General features: G+C 32.9%; 1 pseudogene; it reads right to left on the bottom strand.

The window, feature by feature from the left end:
* LOC116878154 overlaps positions 1 to 1,734 on the bottom strand; it is a 69,814-nt pseudogene extending 68,080 nt beyond the window's left edge.
* Positions 1,735 to 16,515: the final 14,781 nt, after the last annotated feature.

Below are 16,515 nucleotides of genomic sequence, written 5' to 3'. Positions count from 1 at the left end.
TATAATCGGCAAATCCACTTGACATAAAAAAATCAAAATATAAATGAACAAAGGAGTAAGATCACCATAGTCAGTCTTTTTGGGTTGAGGAATTCTCATTCTTCCCTTAGGATATATTGTGTAATGTATAATACATAATCATTTGACGTGCCACAATGAGGATGCTGGTGTTCATTTGTATATAAAATATTTAGTAAAGCTTAAATTCTTGATTTGTTTTAAATAGAAATTACATTTCAGAGAATGTATGCTATTTTGCTCATCACAACGAATCAACTAGTGCAATGATTCTCAAAGTGTAGTCAGTGAACTCCTGGGGGTCCCAGAGACCCTTTCTAGAGGTCCATAAGATGAAAATATTTTTTAACAATACTAAGAAATTATTCCTTTTTTTTTTTTTAACTGTGTCTACCTTTGCACAGATAATGGATATACCATGGAGAAAAACCACTAGAGCTCTGCCATGAATCAAAGCAGTGGCAATAAACTTCTGGGAGAGATTGTGTTGTTTATTGCTATGCATGTACAGGAACGGGGGAAAATTTCTCACAAATGCTTTGGATGGAGCAGTAACAATTATTAATTTTATTTAATCTCAATTCCTGAATAAATTTTTAAAAATATTTATGTGACAAAGTATGCATAAAGTACTTCTGCTACATACAAAAGGCAGTGCTGTTCATTGTATGGTGACTGGGAGCCAAACTTGCCTCTTTTTCAAGATGAAATACCATTTTTATTTGAAAGAAATTATGGTTATTCAGACTTAAGTATTTGGCAGAAATTTTCTCAAGAAGGAATGAAGTGAGCCTATCACTTCAAGGAAAACAACTGACAGTATTTGTGGCCAATGATAAAATTTGAGTTTTCAAGCTAAAAATTAGAATTTTAAAAACATGTATCTGCCACCACAAACTTGACAGCTTTTCAATACAGACGTCAGTGCGAAATGAAAATGTGGGGCTCCTTGTTCAAAAAGCCAAAAAAAAAAAAAAGTGCCATTAAATTTTCTAAAATAGAAACCTTTTTCCTTCTTCCATAGTTTCTCTTTTTTGGTTTGTGATGGTGTTTTTTTATTTGCTACTTAATGTTTTTCTAAGCAAGGAAATGAAAATTTTAAGTTATTAACATGAGTTTTATTGTTTATATTATGCAGTTTTATATGCCAATATGAGAACATTTGATTCATATGCAAAATCACAACGATTGCACAATTTGAATGCCATAGTTGATGTGGGCATATTATTTGTTCTTACCAGAAGAGCAGACATGATGCTCAACTATAAGCAACAGTTTTTATTTTATTTCTGGGCATTTGTACATTCTGTGATTACCATCTTCAGCTTATTTATGACTAAGGAAGGACTGAAAAGATAAGGGACTATGGGCTGCTTGATCTTTCATTTTCTTACTGTCATCAGTTTCAGGGAAAATGGTTGGCTATTACAGGAAAGGAACACCAATGACAAAGGATATGATAGAGTTCCTAGGTGCTTCATCTTTCTTAGAAAATGCTGCTTTCTTTCTGCATTCAAAGCAAATTCTGGTTTGATTACAGAGTGTGGTTTTTCAGGGCCGTTAGCACCTCACCTTCATCACAGGTTTAACAAGCTTACATTGCACTTTGAATTTCACTGAATTCCCATGCTGTGGGTGCACAGGAACTTTGTGGCTGTGGCGTGCTGTGTACACTGTAGGTAAATGAGGCACCAAGGAATGGCTGGCATGCTGCATCCTGCACATGTCTCTTTTGCCTTATTATCCCATTGGGCTTCACTTAGAAAACACAAGTTCAAAGATAATATTACTAAAAATTTCAAGACAGTCATAGCAGCACACTATTAAACCAAACCAGGGAACTTTTGGAGTGTGGGGTCTCCCACAAAGCCAAACCTGCTTGAAGACTTTTATGTGATTAGTTATGATACTAATGAATGTGAATTGTTTATATTGTATAATGAAATGTGTCAACATTTGGGAGATTTGCTCAAGCTGTGAACTGATATTTTTCAAATGATCAATCCATAACTATGAATGAGTAAAATACCCAGTCGAAGTGTCCAAATAGGCCAATGTATTTAATTTCAACAGAAGACAAAAAGTTTGTAGCTATGGTTTCAGATTCCATATAGCAACTAGTTTTTAATAAACTATCACTCACTGATTTTGGTGCAGGGCCAAAGAAAAATATTCATAGTATCCAGAAAAGACTGTGGAAATATTTTTCCTTTCTTCAACTTACATACTTGTGTGAAGCTGGACTTTCTACATATACTTTAACAAAAACATCATATCACAGTACATTGATTGCAGAAGCAGATAGGAGAATCCAGGTATTTCCTATTATGCCAAACTTAATTAAAAAGAATTGCAAAAATACAAAATAATTTCACTGTGTTGAATATTTTTGAAAAATATCTATTTTAAAATTATACTATTTATGCTAACATAAAATGGTCTTGGATTCTTATTTTTTAATTATTCATAAGTTAAAAATTTAATAATTTCTGTTTTAATTTGAAATAACAATAAACCAATGGATATAACTCATATAAGAAAATGCTCTTTGGAGGATGTCTGGGTGGCTCAGTTGGTTAAGCATCTGCATTAGTCTCAGGCCAGGATCCCAGAGTCCTGGGATCAAGTCCCAAATCAGGCTCCTTGCTTAGCAAGGGAGACTGCTTCTCCTTAACCCTCTGCCCCTGCTCATGTGCTCTCTCTCTCTTGCTCACTCTAGCTCTAAAATAAATAAATAAGATTAAAAAAAAATAAAAAGAAAATGCTCTTTGGAGCGCTCAGTTTTTAAGAGTGTCACAGGGTCTTAAAAACAAAAAGTTTGAGAACCTCTCTTATCTAGAAGATCAAAGAGGGTGACATAGAATTCTTTTTTTTAATAATTTTTTAATTTTTTATATACATATAATGTATTTTTAGCCCCAGGAGAATTCTTAAAACAAAACTGAAACTCATTTTAATAAAAAAAATCAAAGATAGTTTGTACTTCCTATTAAGTGTACTGCTTCTTAGAATAAAAATAGAAATAATAGGGTGTTATAATAGGGTTTAAAAATTTGGGATTTAGGTAGAAAGACAGTATCACCAAACATAAATCTAAAACTAATGTTTATATTGACTTAATAGTATTTCTTGTTATAATTCTCAAGATACGTGCTTTTTTTAAAAATTTTTTAATTTTAAATTTCTTTTCAGCATAACGGTATTCATTATTTTTGCACCACACCCAGTGCTCCATGCAATCCGTGCCTTCTCCAATACCCACCACCTGGTTCCCCCAACCTCCCCCACCCCCTGCCCCTTCAAAACCCTCAGATTGTTTTTCAGAGTCCATAGTCTCTCATGGTTCACCTCCCCTTCCAATTTCCCTCAACTCCCTTCTCCTCTCCATCTCCCCTTGTCCTCCATGCTATTTGTTATGCTCCACAAATAAGTGAAACCATATGATAATTGACTCTCTCTGCTTGACTTACTTCACTCAGCATAATCTCTTCCAGTCCCGTCCATGTTGACACAAAAGTTGGGTATTCATCCTTTCTGATAGAGGCATAATACTCCAAAGGGTATATGGACCACATCTTCCTTATCCATTAGTCCGTTGAAGGGCATCTTGGTTCTTTCCACAGTTTGGCGACCGTGACCATTGCTGCTATGAACATTGGGGTACAGATGGCCCTTCTTTTCACTACATCTGTATCTTTGGGGTAAATACCCAGTAGTGCAATTGCAGGGTCATAGGGAAGCTCTGTTTTTAATTTTTTGAGGATTCTCCACACTGTTTTCCAAAGTGGCTGCACCAACTTGCATTCCCACCAACAGTGTAAGAGGGTTCCCTTTTCTCCACATCCTCTCCAACACATGTTGTTTCCTGTCTTGCTAATTTTGGCCATTCTAACTGGTGTAGGTGGTATCTCAATGTGGTTTTAATCACTAGCCCTGATGGCTAGTAACGATGAACATTTTTTCATGTGTCTGATAGCCATTTGTATGTCTTCATTGGAGAAGTGTCTGTTCATATCTTCTGCCCATTTTTTAATATGATTGTCTGTTTTGTGTGTGTTGAGTTTGAGGAGTTCTTTATAGATCCTGGATATCAACCTTTTGTCTGTACTGTCATTTGCAAATATCTTCTCTTTTATTCATTTTACTTTTCTAAATTTGCATTTCTTATTTCCTAATCAGAAAATAGTTTATTAAAAGAATTTTAAGTGTACAGGTGTAGAATACCATAAATCCTCTGAACTCTCATACTCTAAATGCATTACCAATTTGTTGCATTTCCTCCAATGTCTTTTTATCCTCTAATACACATAATAATATTATAATTGTTATAATGTATGTCAAAATCTGATATGATAGATATATTTTTAGCATGATGTCTTAAATTATGTTTTATAAAAAATTTTTCTATGGTATTATATAAGATCTACTTTTAAATATTATGTATTTTAAGCTATATGTGATGTTCAGATGGTTTCTAGTTTATAAACAAATATTGACCCAAAATGAGTGATTGGGGATAAACTCTTATTATTCATCCCATAGGATTTATGATTATTAAGCACATTCATGAATGGACTTTTCCACTGTGTGATTGGTCATAACATTAAATAATAATTTATTAACAAATTTGCCCCTATTATTTGTGAAAAATTTAATTATGGTAAAAATGAACATTGTAGGGTCTCTGGTCTAAGAAATGATAGAATAATATAAAGGAAATAAAATGCATATAAATAACTATGATAATAGCATTATGTCACAAGCCTATTAAAAAATAAGGAAGGTGTCTTGTGCCTTGTGACTTACATGAGTTCATATTTGATGAATAAAATTAATGCTTAAAGACCTTTGGTAAAGTACTCTGCCGGTTTAACAGATTTTTCCCAGAATGAAAGTTTTTTTAGTACTTACATCACAGTTTACCCATGCTAATATTAATAATTAAATGAAACATACTGAATACAGTTCAGCTCTTCCTTGAATCAAAATTAGGGAAGGATCATTGCTCTATTTAATTGTAAAAAAGAAGAATGTCCATAATTTGCTCACAAATACCTTCTATACTTTGGATATCATTCTGTTGCTCTCTGCTGTTGCTTTGTCTGTTTGAATTAAGAATAGAATAGATGAAGACATCTACACAAGAAACAACATATAAACTTATCACAAGTCAAAGAATTCAAATTAAACTATAATACAGTTGTATTAGGATATGTTTAAAAATATTCTCCCAGTGTTGTAAACATTAGAGCAAGATCAGTCAATCATATAGTGCAAATTTACATAATCCTTTTTGAAAGCAATATGTCAGTACATATAAGGAGAAAAAAAATCCACAGTCTTTTTTTTTTTTTAAAGATTTTATTTATTTATTTGACAGAGATCACAAGTAGGCAGAGAGTCAGGCAGAGAGAGAGGAGGAAACAGGCTCCCTGCTGAGCAGAGAGCCCGATGGGGGGCTCAATCCCAGGACCCAGGGATCATGACCTGAGCCGAAGGCAGAGGCTTTAACCCACTGAGCCACCCAAGCACCCCTAAAAAATCCAGTCTTAACTCAGGAGTCTAATTAGTGGAAATGTGTCATAAAAAATATTTAAACAAAATGAGAGAAGCCATTAAAATTATTTATTATTGTATTACATTTCTAATATTAATGAAATATGGAATAAATAATTGTCTAACAAAGTGATTAAATATCATGCATTCACAAGAATAGTAAAAAACATTTGTAAAAACATGGTAACATGTTTAACAAATCAAAATGATGATAAAGGATAGTAGACACTAGGATTAGACCTGTATAAAATTATGAATGCTTTTAGATAAATATCACTGGGAAATGCACACACACACACACACACACACAAAACAAAAAAACTGATGCCAAAGTAATAGGATTATATTTGGTTTATATCCATTTTGCTGAACATTCTTTAATATTGCTTTTTTCTTGGTAAAAATCAAACTCATAAACAAAGAGCCCAAGAGGCTTTCTGAGGCAATTACAGTATAATGTATTTCACTCGAAATTGAGACTCAGGCTGGAAATCTAGTGCTCTCATACATAGATATATAGATACAGATATAGATATATGCTTATAAATAAGTGGTCTAATTTGTGAACATTAATTTCACCATCAGTTAAATGTAAATTCCACAAGCCCTTCAGAGTTATGAAATTAATTAAGTTTATATGTGAAAGTACCCCTTACAGTCCCTGAAACAGTTGATATCCAGTACATTTTAGTTGAATCTGAAATCAGGGAGGTTTTTTTTTTCCTTCTAGTGTTTTAAGAATGTTAATAAACTTTGCCAAAAGATTTAACATACTGGCCTAAAGAAGGATATATACTTCAGGAATTTTACCCAATAAATGTATTTATTACTTTCAACACATGTTCATTGTGTGTGCTTGAATGGTTTTAATTTTTACCTCTAAAGGTCATTTATTGTCCAACTCACAATGATAAAAAGGGAGTAAATGCAGGTGTGTACATAGTTTAGGCAAAATGCTTTGCTGTATCAAAAAAGCCACAAGTCTGCAAGGATCTTCTATACAAAGATTTCCTAATTCAAGTTCTTTAAGTGTTTAGTGTTGTATGAATAGTTTCAAAGGATGGTAGATTCTTTGGTGTAATTTGACTGCACGATTCTATGGAGAATCGTAGTAGCGTAGCTCCTAGTATAGTGGAAATAGCAGTTGAGTGAAATCTGGGAGAACTGTCTTCTTATAAAATCAGCTTCATTTCTCCCCTTTCTCATCTGTCAAATTAGGGGTTACATAAAAATTATTTAAGGTCTTTTTTCGTTTATCAAATTCTGTGATATCATGATTCTATCATTTATCTACCTATCTACCAATCATCTACCTATGTGTATCTATTGACTTGCCATCTAATGGCCATTATACATTTCTTGATATAGAGCACACATTTAGCTATATATGGTTATTACATTATTTATCAGCCAACTCTGTCCACAAATATCTGAAGTAAACTCTGTTAAGAAGGCTGGATAATTCCCTATGGTTGTCTCGCAGGCTAAATTTCCTCATATATTTAATGATGGGAAAATGTCTACTGCAATATTATAGGAAAGTCTATAATATTACAACATAGTCAATAAATCAACTTTTTTGGAGGAGGTGGGGCTAATACTTAGCATTTATTATATTCTATGCTCTTTTAAAAGCACTTGGCATACATTATAATATTTCAAACTCAAAGCATTAGCTTAGGTAAATACTGTTTAATATGTAAGGAACCTGATACCAAAAAAGCTTATAAAACTTAACTTAAAGCTACACACTTAAATAGCCAAACTGGGGTGGGAACCAGGTCCACCTGTGTCAAAGCCAGAGCCCTTTTGTAGCATGGTGTACTGCTTTACAAGAGCAACTTCGCTAATGGGCATGTCCCCAAATGCCTCTCTTATTTATAATGACACTTATATAGATATTCATAGGTGGCCTTTCCCAAATGGAATAAAAAGTGTCTGTTCTAGGTTTCAGGATCCTTGGCTTGCCAAGTGAAGAGAATGAAAGCATAGAGGGAAAGAAGCTTTATGTCAGTTTTTCAAAAGGCAGCAGAATTGGAGCAGCTATACTAAAATGAAAAATTGGAGCGAAGCAGAATAAGTGGAGAAAAGACAACAAAGATGTGATTGAGAAAGTATGCTTATTAAATTATTAGACAGGATGAGGCAGGAAGAAAAAAAGACATTTCCACTAATGATGACTGATAGTTGGAAAAAATATTTTTGAAACAAGATAGCCCATTCTCCACAAGTCAAGTGACAGGACCAAATCCAAATTTTAACAGAAAAATGTGGCTATGATAGAGTGCACTTGTATGAACATCACAGGCATAGCTCCGTCAATTGATGTTTCCTGCGACTAAAGCAAGATATTACTGAAGTTGCACGTTCATCACTTTCTAAACTAGATGTCAGAGATCTTAAAACACTCCAGAAGGAAAAGTCCCATTTTTTATATGGTGAAAGAGATAAAGCACACAGCAGGAAATGTAATTCTCTTGAGAATTCTTCCCAAAGGATTTGATAGAGCATAGCATTTTTATGTGGTTTTAAATAAATATCCTACACAGAAATTTTAGCTTTTGGATCCAATTAAAACCATAATTCCTTGTGCTAAATACATGTAAGGACAGAACAGATTGGGATACACAGCACTACCATGAACCTAAAGCTCAATTGTAGAGCAGATGTCAATCAGCAGTCTGCAAATAAGCCAGAGATACTTCTGTGATACAGCTCACTGAGGTGCTGGACTGTGAAGATGAGGCTATGACCATGAATTTGGTTTATGTGTAGAGCAGTATTTGGAGGTGCTCATAGCCTATATACTAAATGCCATTCATCTCCTCTGGTTCCCATCTTTGGATCTCCTAATCCTACTTCCATTTCTCTACTTATAAACAATTGAGTCTTGACCATAATTTTGTTTTAACTTGGTTTAGTCAGATTGTCTTTTTCAGTTATACTGCCTTTTCCATTAGGGTTTTGCTTTATTATTTAATGTTGGTTAAAAATAAATGGGAGGCATATCAGTTATCTGTTTCTGTGCTAACAAATTATTTTAAAGTTTAGTGGCTTAAAGCAACATTTATTATCTCATAGATTGTGTGGGTCAGTAATCCTGGAGTGGCTTAGCTGGGTGGCTCTTGTCAGGGTATTGGACAAGGTTATAGTCAAAGTGCTGGCCGGGTCTGCAGTCATCTCAAGGTTCAGCTGTGGAAAGATCTACTTCTGAGCTCACTCATATAGCTATTGGCAGATCTCAGATCTACTTCTAAGCTCATTCACTGGCATGGCAACTGGCTTTCCCAAGAGCAAGCAGTATAAAAGAAAAAATTAAAAAACAGCTCTTGCCCGTTAAAGGTTGAATGAAACATTTTACCCTCTAGCCAAAATGATACATTTTACTTCTAGAAAATAATCCCAAATCTCATTCCTATTGTGTGTAGTCCTAGGTCAGGAGTGTCAGAATATGAAGAATATTATTTTAATAGCTCATCAAAAAATGCAACTAATTTGTATATTTTGGTTGAGTCTGAAAAATGAGGAAAAATACACTAAAAATGTAACCTAAACTCAGGTTAAAGAGTAAACTAAACAAAATGGTAATTATAGAGTATTTGGAAATTAGCATAAAACTAAGATATATAATGTGATTATTTTAGGATTAGCAACATGGGTATAATATAATCATGACAAATTTGTGGCCTTAAACTTCTTTTTAAAATAAAAAACAGCAAAAATATGTGAACCAAGTGTTTAAGACAGAAAGTTAGAAAAAATAAGTCAAATTTACAGAAAAATAGAGGATGAAAATAAAGATTAAAATAGAAATTAATGAAATAGAATAAAGCAATGGAGATTTGCTGACTTTTTCAAATAATTACAAAAACCATTTTTTCTAATAGAAAAATCTCAGCAAACTGTTAGCAAATCGTAACAATTTATAGATAAGGATATTTGTTGTAAAAGTAGGCTATGTGGGTAATTGGGGAAGAAGCACATAGTAATTCTGTAACTAAAAAAACATACATAACCAAAATTAGGAACAATAGGTGGAATTAACAGCAGAACAGCCAAAAAGAATTGTTTAGCTGGTTTAGCTAAAAAACAATAGGAAACGTCAATAAGAGAAAAAAATAGAAAAGATAATACATAGGTCTATTTATGTATAATTTAGTCCCAGAATGAAAAGAGAGAGAATAGAGCAGAAACAATATTTAAGATAATTTAAGAAGATAATAATTGAGAATTTTCTAAAATTGAAGAAAGTTGTTGAGTTATAGAGTTTAGAAATCCTATAAATGTCAAGTAGGAAACTTAAAAACAACAACAATAACAAATAACAATAACAAAAAATGCAGGGTCATGACAGTAATACTTTTCAAAATCAAACTCAAAGCGATAGTCTTAATATAAACCAGAAGAATAAATATATATTATTTTCAAGAAGCAATAATCAGGATGATAGCTGAATTTTCAACAGAGCTAATGAAAACTGGAAACGAAGGAATGCTATCAATTGCTAACCTAGAGTTATACTTTATTGATGATATTCTTTAAGAGTGAGAGTAAAAGGAAGACACTTAAAAAAAAATATGAGAAAATTTGTCAGTATACCAAACACTGAAGAAATTACTAAAGAAATTTTATAGAAAACTAAGAAATTTTCTTTAGGTAGAAAGAAAATAATCCTAAATAGAAATTCAGAAATGTAGTAAGGAATGTAATGCTTCAAAAAGAATAAATAAGAAGGCAAATATGAATTAATATTAAGGGTATAAAGCAATAAGAAAAATTCATTGTGAAGTCTAAAACATATAGATAATTTAAATGCATGATTTATTGACATATACTTCTAGAAGTAGAAAAGCAGAGTCAAATGTTCTCAAGCCCTTCCTTCAAGAAGAGAGAAAATTGGAGCAATTAATGAGATTTTGGGTTTCTGGTTTAGAGGAGTAAGTGCCTAACAAGTTTAAAACCTCTTACAAATAACAGTTTTAACATTTGAACACAATAAAACTAATTAACTGAGGGCTCTGGAGACTGAATAATGGCAGATAGATTTTGGATTGGAGTAGAAACTAGTAGCAAGTGACTGGCATGGAGTGAACTGCCTGGATTTTGTTGCTTTGCTCTGAGGATGGTCACAGCTGATATCTTGGCAGTGCAAAAACAGCAAAGCTGTGATTAAGAGGCTGCCATTCTTCTGGCCAGAGGTGCTTACAAATGAAGACAAGACAATCAGGGAGACCAGAAAAAGGGGAGGTATGGGAAAGGAAAGTTATATAGAAAGGAAACCCCAAATCTTTTTTTTTTTTTTTTAAGATTTTATTTATTTATTTGACAGACAGATCACAAGTAGGCAGAGAAGCAGGCAGAGAGAGAGAGAGGAGGAAGCAGGCTCCGCGCTCAGCAGAGACCCCAATGCAGAGCTCGATCCCAGGACTCTGGGATCATGACCTGAGCTGAAGGCAGAGGCTTTAACCCACTTGAGCCACCCAGGAGCTCCAGGAAACCCTAAATCTTATGTTGGAACTCAGCCTGTCTCCCATTGATTCCTGAGCCAGTTATGCATAGAGCAAACTGAAAGCAGCTTGCATCTTAAAGCTAGAGAATTGATCTGAGACCTAAGCTAATATTTACCAGACCCATCAGAATTTACAATATGATTCTAACCAAGTTAACTGCTTTCTGAAACAAAATCAATGTTCTTTAAAACAATATATAACAGAATCCAGAGTGTACAACATAACATTCACAATTTCCAGAATACCAATCAAAATTACATCACATGTACACATGGAGGAAAGGGTGACCACATCTAAAAAAAACCAAACAATGGATGACATATTAGAGATGACCCAGATGTTGAAATTACATAAAAGATAGTAGAGGGTGTGAGGGTGGATAACTGGATCTATACTTTTGCAAAGTTTCTACACTATTAACTCTAAGTAAACTGAGGAAACTTGACTTGACACATTATAATTCCTAGAGTAACCTTTCAAAATAATGCAAAGGGGGTAAAACTGACAAACTGAATTCTAAAACACACATAAATGAACCAAAGGGAGGCAAGAATGAGGAATCAGAGAAAGAAAAAAGGGCACACAGCAAACAAATAAAATGGTAGAACTAAATCTAACTAACCGATTTCAATATAAATAAAATAAATGCTCCAGTTAAAAGGCAGAAATTATCAAAGGAAAAAAAAAAAGGCAACATCCAGTTATTTCTACCAGAGAAGCACTTCGATATAAAGAAATAGGTTACAGTAATGGATGGAAAAAATTGCACAAAGGTGAAAAAACAAAACAAAACAAAAAACCAAGAATGTAGAGGACTGGTGTAGCTTTATTAACATGAAATGAAATAGACTTGAATACAGAATAATACTAACACAAAAGTATTTCTAATATAAAGAATATTTCATAATGTGAATGGGTCAACTTATTAGGAATTCTAGGAGTCATAAATGTGTATGGCCCTGTTAACAGAGTCTTAAAACCTAAAAAGGAAAAAAATGACAGAATTAAAGAAATCAAAGCCCTCTGTTTCAGAAACTTGTGGAAAAACTAGACAAATATTAGTAAAATTTTGGAGGACTTGAACAACACTATCAACCATCTTGACTTTATTGATATTTATAGAATACAGTACTCAATAACTCTAGAAAAATCCATGGTACATTCACCAAGAAAAACCACAAGTTGGGCTATAAAATAAGTCTCAATAAATTGAAATGGATTGAGATCATAAAACATATATTCTCTAACTCAAGGAAATTAAATTAGAAATCAGTAATAAAATATTTAGGAAGTATTAAATATTTGGAAATAAACAACATAATAATCCATGAGTCAAGAAATAAATCTCAAGGGGATATAGAAAATATTTCGAATAAAAATGATAATAGAACCTCTAGCTATTACAAGGGTAATATGTGAATACTTTGAGCAGCTTTATAACATCAAATTTGAGACCTTAGATGAAATGGGAAGATTCCTTGAAGGACACAGATTGCCTTAGGTCACTCAGGAAGAAATAAATTAAATAGTAGATAGTATAGCTCTATAAATATTAAATAAATTGAATTAATAGCTATAAACTTTCTGACAAAGTAAAGTATAGCCTAGGTGATTCCGGTGAATAAACATTTAATAAATAAATAATATAATATTTATTTAATAAATAAATAAATAAATAAATAAACATTTAATGAACAAATAATTCCAATTCTACATAAACTCTTTTAAAATATGGAACATTTTTCCACTCACCATACGAGGGCAATAAGATGGTATTAACCAAAACCAAGCAAAGACATTATAAGAAACGAAAACTACAGAACAATATCTCTCCTGACCTTAGCTACAAAAATTCTTAACATTCTTAACAAAATTTAATGAGCAACAATAGGGTACTAATTTTAATACATCATGCGACTTTTATCACACGAATGCCAAAAATAGCTTGTCATGGTGAAAATCAATAAATGTAATTCAAAATATTAACAGAATAAAGAAGAAAATCCATATGAGTATTTCAATTGATGCAGGAAAGAGTATTTGCTAAAATTCAAAATTTGTGATAAAAACACTTAGAAAATTAAGGATAGAAGTGAAATTCCTTATTCTGATAAAGGATATCAGCAAAAACCCAGAGCTAAGATTAAACTTACCTGGAAATGATACTACTAGAACTAATAAATGAACTTAGCAAGGTCATAGGATACAAGGGAAAATGCAAAAATAAGTTATTATAATATGTTTAACTAATGAATCATGGAACATTACAACAAAAACTAATGATACAGTGGCTAACTGAACATAATAATAAAATAAAAAAATATATATTTAAAATGCCATTAAAAAACCCATAAAATTCTTAGGAATAATTTTAATAAAAAACATTGCCAACCTTTTCACTGATAATTATAGGGTATTTCTGAGAGAAATTATAGAAGACCAAAAATATATACATATTGTACTTATGAAAGAATAAAGAGATACAATAACTAAATGCATTAGATACCAGATCCAAAAAAAAGAAGAATGTGAGGTGCCTGGGTGGCTCAGTGGTTTAAGTCTGACTTCAGCTCAGGTCATGATCTCAGGGTCCTGGGATTGAGCCCTTCATTGGGCTCTCTGGTCAGCAGGGAGCCTGTTTTCCCCCTCTCTCTCTGCTGCTGCTCTCCCTACTTGTGATCTCTTTCTCTGTCAAATAAATAAATAAAACCTTTACCAAAAAACTTTTTTTTTACCAAAAAAGTGGAGTGTATTTCACACATTAATACATTGTTCCATAAAATGTACTAATGAAACATTTGGTAAAATTTGAACAAAGTATGGAAAACAAAGTACGAAATAATTGTACTGTATTAATGTTAATTTTTAATTTTGTTGTGTCCTCTGGCTAGATAATAGCATGTATTGTTGCTTTTAGAAAGAAACACTGAGATATTTAGGTATAAATATGCATTATGCCTTAAAAAGTTGAGAAATTAGTGTGTGTATTTGTGGAGATTATATATACACATGAAGAGCAAGCAGAAGAGAGATAACATGGCAAATGTTAGCATTTGGAGAATAGGAGTGAACTTCTGGGAATTCTTTGTACTAATTTTGCAACTTTCTGTGAATATAAAAATACCTCACAATTAAAAGTTTAAACACTAATATCCAAGATAAAGAATTTAACTTTAGGCAATTTCATCTATAATAAAATTTTCAAGGAAACATTCTTTTCTTAAGATCACTGAAGCCAGTATAATTTTAAGGATAGGAGGGATATTGAAAGACATTATCCAAGCAATTAAGACTAAGTAATTTTGATATAGTCATAGAAAATGTAAACAGTAGATCAGAAGAGAGAACCTGGAAATGACATAGGACAAAAATAGGATAGGAGGTCAGTTGTGAATAGAGTTAAATGAATAGAGTTTGTGAAAACTGGTTATTCATAAGGAAAAAAAAAGATACAATTTGTTTTCTACCTTCCAAAATTTAAAAAAAAAAACTAGCTTATTTAAATGATGTGAAAAAAAAAAAACAGCTCAAATTTTTATAAGAAAAAAAATTTTGATTTGGGATAGAAAAAAAATAGTTCTTTAATGTTACACAAACAACTACAAACCACAAAGGAAAAGGTTGATAAATTCACTTATTTTTTCAACTGCATCAAAATATATCTTATAAACATGAAAAAAATCACATAAAAAAGATATTTAAAGATTTTAGTACTTAGAATATCTAATGAGTTTCTTATACTCAATAAAAAAAAAATAACCACATTATAGAACACTGAGCAGAAGTTATGAGGAGGTAGATATCAGGAAGCTTAAAATTCAATAATAGGAAAACAAGCACCTCAATCTAAAAATGGATGAAAGACTTAAACAGATACTTCAACAAGGAAGATGGAAGTAAGGCAAATAAGCACCTAAAGATACTCATCATTATAATTCATTAGGGAAGTACCAATTAAAATCACACTGTGAAACCACTCCACACCTACTAGAATGGCAAACAACCACCACATTTGAAATTACCAAGTGCTGTGAGGACAGAGTGACTTCAGCTCCTACTTTACTGGTGGTAGCCTGAAACGGGGCAGTCACTTGAGCACTTACAACAACCCAGTGAGAAATCTTTTTATAGATAGAGAAACTAAGGATTAGAGAAGTTCTGCGATGTGTTCAAGGACAGCCAGCTCATTATTCTGATTAATTTTAATTTTTTTAAAAGATTTTATTTATTTATTTGACAGATCACAAGTAGGCAGAGAGACAGGCAGAGAGAGAGGTGGAAGCAGGCTTCCCACTGAGCAGAGAGCCTGATGTGGGACTCGATCCCAGGACCCTGAGATCATGACCTGAGCCAAAGGCAGAGCCTTTAACCCACTGAGCCCCCCAGGTGACCCAATTTTAATTTTTTTAAAAGATTTTTATTTATTTATTTGACAGAGATCACAAGTAGGCAGAGAGGCAGGCAGAGAGAGAGAGAGAGAGGAGGAAGCAGGCTCCCTGCTGAGCAGAGAGCCCGATGTGGGGCTCGATCCCAGGACTCTGGGATCATGACCCGAACCAAAGGCAGAGGCTTTAGCCCACTGAGACACACAGGCACCCCCCCAATTTTAATTTTTAATTAGGGATAGGTGTATTTATTGGTTTGAAATTCTTTTAACCCACAGTGTCCACAGAAATAAGACTTTTTAAATTTGCTTCCAGTAAATACTCCTGCATCCAAAGTGCTTCCTCTGACTTCTGACCATATAAAGATCACAGTGAATGTGCAGTTTTATGCTATTATAATTAAAGGAAGGATAATTTACCTCCTTCATTTTAGAAACAGTAAACGTGTAAGAAAAATGTCTTTGACTTTGGATTAAACAAGAATGGAATTTAAAATGAAACAGTGATATATGGATATTACACTCTCCCCCCTTCCCTCCTGAGTTTGAAGGCCCTTTATACTTGCTTTTCCCCTTCAGGGAGTCACACTATTTAATTGCCAGGGACTTCAGTCAGGAATGAGATATCCTGCCTCTTGAGGTTCAAGAGAAATTTGTTCCCACTGAAGCAATCACCCTACAAATGGACACCACCTGTATTTATATATTTTGAAATATTTTCTAACATTTTAAATATCATTCATAGGGGATAAAGAAGTTTTCTTGATCTTTGAAAACTTAATATATAAATAAAAAGAAATCTTTAGACATTAATTCTAAGTATAGACCAATTTCCCAATATTAGCAAAGGAATAGAGGATACTATGCTATAGGATCTGTTTAGGACCCAATTCCTTTGAATTGAGACACTTGCTATTTAGAAAAGGTGAGTTAAATATATATGACATGTCACAGCAAGACCCACAATCATACTTGTTTCTTCCTTTCATATACAACCTCACTGCTTAATAAAAATATAAAATTCTGAAGTTTGGAAATAAATGGTAT

This window comes from Lontra canadensis, unplaced genomic scaffold (assembly GCF_010015895.1).
Source record: "Lontra canadensis isolate GAN:19392208 unplaced genomic scaffold, GSC_riverotter_1.0 scaffold56, whole genome shotgun sequence".
NCBI classification, from domain to species: domain Eukaryota; kingdom Metazoa; phylum Chordata; class Mammalia; order Carnivora; family Mustelidae; genus Lontra; species Lontra canadensis.
Note: the sequence above shows the minus strand (reverse complement) of the source record. Positions and strands in the feature narration are given on the sequence as shown.